This window comes from Grampus griseus (assembly GCF_964374135.1).
Source record: "Grampus griseus genome assembly, chromosome: 7".
NCBI classification, from domain to species: Eukaryota; Metazoa; Chordata; class Mammalia; order Artiodactyla; family Delphinidae; genus Grampus; species Grampus griseus.
In genome coordinates, this window is record NC_139001.1 from 68,599,082 (window position 1) to 68,603,137 (window position 4,056).

The following is a 4,056-nucleotide window of genomic DNA, read 5'->3' on the forward strand; positions in this document are numbered from 1 at the left end:
AACCTTAAAACTCAAGTGCACATGAGTGTACTTTGATACAAATAAATTCTACTGATGCAGAGTGCTTCAGCTTTCAGCTAAACTCCAGCCAAACTCCAGCTTAGTTTAGCTCCATACATTACCTCTTTGATGAAGATACTTTTGCTGGGAAAATTAGGTATTAAGTCCCTTAATTTTAATGCTCAACATAGTCTCCTTATGTTGTTCCATGAAAAACCAATGAATCCAAGAGGAGTTGTAAAATTTATTCAAATGTTAATATGAGAATTTCACTAATTTAGTTACCATTTCAAAGCATTGATTTTTGGTGCGCTTATGAATGTCTGTTGGCCCCTTTTATCAAGCCCAGTTAGCTCACCATTTCCCTGTAAGTTTCCCAAAAGCCTCTTTATTAAGATATTCAAGGTCAGTAGATATTTATTAATCAAAATGTCCAACATTCAGAACAAAAAGACTGAAGAACTTAGAATGAATCTTCATGGACAGGGTCTTAGACACATTCATCATCAACTATTTTCAGACAGTCAACCTAATTATTATATTATTGTATACCTAGTACGGAAAAACACTATGTTAAATACTCTGGGGGAAAAAGGTATGTAGGGACTAGACAACATCCTTAAGAAGTTTCTGACCTAGTTCTAGAGGAAATATGGGGGAAAAGAGAACTATAACTCAAAGTCCCTACACATTGGAATTTAAGAAGATACCAACTGTACATAAGCAAGTAAAACTTCAGGGGAAAAACAAACATTTGATCTAATCCCTGCAGAATGAAGTTTTGTTTGGTTGTTTACTTTGTTTGTGTTGTCTAAGATGGGAGAAGATAACATTTCAGGAAGAGAAAATGACATAAAAGAAGAGCAGATATTAGGAAGTATGGGAGCTTTTGCTCACCCAAATGTTTTGGTTGGACAAATAAATCTGTTCGGTTTTGTCCAACTATGAAGAAGACCATTTCCAAGACCACTTTATTCTCACTGCAACTGGAGGTGTTTATATTATTTGCAGTCAGAATAATTGCATTCTGTTGCTTCTTCTTAAAAGGAGATCATACATTACAAGATCAGTGATTTGAAACAAGTAAATATAATTGCTAAAGAATCTGCTGATATATGAAATGTCAGTTAGCTATTTAATCAATTGTAAAAACCTCCCCCCCCTTCTATTCATCAAAAATTCTGTAATTCCTTTAAGGACTTATTTCTCTATCCTCAGACCAGAATTTCTCTCTCATTTTGTGTTTCTATATCCATTTGTATGAGTTTCTGAGACAAATAACCATATGATATATTGTTGGTTAGCAACCTCGAGAGTTCCTGAGGTGAAACTTGAAATTGACCTCCCTACCAGGAGGGCAAGGAAGGACCAAAGAAAGAGGCAGGCCGCTCCAGATCGGTAGGTAAGAGGTTTTAACAAGCAAAGGAACTTACATATGAGGCTCCTCTTGGGTGGCCACAAGATGAGTAGGTCTCTACATCTGCCCTCCAGAATTTTAAGAGTTTATATAGAGGCCTTAATGGGGTCTAGACACATACACAGTGCAGATGATCTCAACAACGTTACTCTCAAGAAACTGCATCCTTGAAGCAGCTCCTAGTATGGCGACAATAGGCAGAACCAACATTCCAGGGACAGGGAAGGGAGTAAGGAGTCTCTGATTGCCCGATCCAGCTCAATGGTCAACGGCAGTCATGTTGTCTCAATGACTTTCTGCAACATATATTAATTTTAGAATTTATACCCAATTAATATTGGTTTACCTTGAAATATTGAATTATTTATCAATCAATAAAAATTGCATAACAGGTCGCATTTGACTTTTCCCCTTTAATGACTAAAAGCAAAAAGCTAACTTTGTTATTCAATCATAGGAACTACATTAAGTAAATAATTGGGTGTATTTGTTTTTCTTTTTATTTAAGTGTATATTTGTAAGCTGATGTTAAGATATGTACTTGTATGTACTACATACTTTAACAGCATTACTCTATTTTTAATGTAGCCTTTCTCAAACACTTGAGAAAATATAAATGATAAATTAGTTAAAATTTTATTTATATTTTGAAATCTACTGGTTCATGTCAAATGTCCTAAGTGCAAGAATGTCTCCCATGAATAAGTTTTGCACATTTATGAACTACTCTTTCAAGTAACAGAGTTAAGAGGAAGTTGACAGTTAATGACTCTACTAAATTAATTATAAAAACAGAGGCAGAAGTAGTGAAAACTATTTGTTAGAACATACAGTTTTGCAAAAATTATAACTTAAATTAACCCATTTATTCTCTCCCAGAAACTTTCTGTAGGGACTTACAAACATGTTTTATGACCTTAATTGAATTTTCATTCACTGCAAAAGTAATGGCTCTTAAAGTGATACAGCTTAACAACCAAAGAGGTTTATGAACAATTACAGATAATCAAAACATTTGCATCAGCAGATATATTGTATTCTGCATTTCCCAAGTTATAGTTATTGTTTCCTGGTTAGCAAATAATGGGCTATATACAACCATGTTCAGTTCGTAGCAAGGTTGACAAAGCAGCAAAAATACTGGTCATATCAGTTGAGTTACCATGTGGTTGATCTTTGTGGCTGATTAATTTTTGATAGTGAGTTTTGGTGAGAATAGTGAGAAATCATTATGCTACCCTGGTATAACAGACAGAATGAAAGAAAGTGAAACTGTTTGGAAATCATAATCTAGGTAAGAGTAGTTTTGTGTGTGTGTTTATGTCTTATTAATGTGATTTGATGAGCCTTAAGGTAACAAGATTTGTGGGACATTTGAAAAATAGGATTTTCTCCAAATGATTTCGCAGTATATTTTTTAGACTTTGCTGCTAGCAATTGAGTTTTTGATTTAAATATTGAAATTCTAAGGGCTTCTGAAATGTATTGGGTCACTAAGCATCTTAGAAAAATGTGTTTGCCAGAACATCTTCTTTTGGGAATTAGGTAACGAAGAGTATAGGTGTTGCATAACCTGAGCATGTGTATTTTTTCCTGGGGCCTTTGCATTTGATTGAGAGGAATGAAACTGTGGTAAAAATTTCAGACATCAAGCACAACTTGTTTAACAATCTTTCTAGTCACCTTCCAGTTGAGGGTGGCCATGATGCATAGTTCTGATAATCGATAGTTTGCTAGGTGGAATCTCTAAGACTTTCGTTTTTTTAAAGAGAGGGCAAATTCAGGTGGGTGTGCCCTTTTATGCCCTTTTTGCCTCTTCTTTTTTCCCTAACTCATCGTGCCTGGAATACTAATTAGAGGCTATTTTGCAACCATAAAGAAACAAACATGAGAAAAATAGAAAAGTATAAGATGTGATAACACTGTACCTTTAATGGCATAGACTTGAGCTGTCCTGCCCAGGACTTCCTAAAAAGGGCTTTTTATGGCCTAACACTGACAGACTTCTGAGTCAAGCACATTAGTTTAGAGTTTTCTGTTGCTTGCAGCCAACTGCAGTTCTAACAGATACACTCTCGATCACACAATGCAGAGAACTGCCCCCTCCATCACTTGCTATGCTAGTCTTGTTGCAATGCCAAAGTTGATGAGATATCCTGAAATCCCCCAGGAGAATGCCAATGTCACATCGCTTAATATCGACACTAATGTTAGAAAGTCTTTGTAAAGGTGAACTATTCTAGGACTATCCTGAAGTGTTATTATGAAAACATATTCAACACAGAAAATACTACATATGAACAAAATAATACCCAATGTGGTTTCTTTCATGGACTATTTAAGCAATCATTTAGAGCGAAAAATTCCCATTTTGATGTCTTTTTTCCCCTAGTTTTATGTTTAGCATGTTTTGTAATGTAGTGCCTGCCAGAATAAGGTATAAGAAACTCTGTTTTGCTCCACAATGGTACATGACAAAATATCATGAAACAAAAGTAAGAAGAATTGAAGCAGGGATTTCCTGACCTGAATGTATTCTTTAGATTATGGTTGATAGCATAATGAGAAATGACAGTGAAAAATGATCTGCCAGAGAAAATGATCCAGTATTATTTGCTACTATGTTGTATTATGCTATG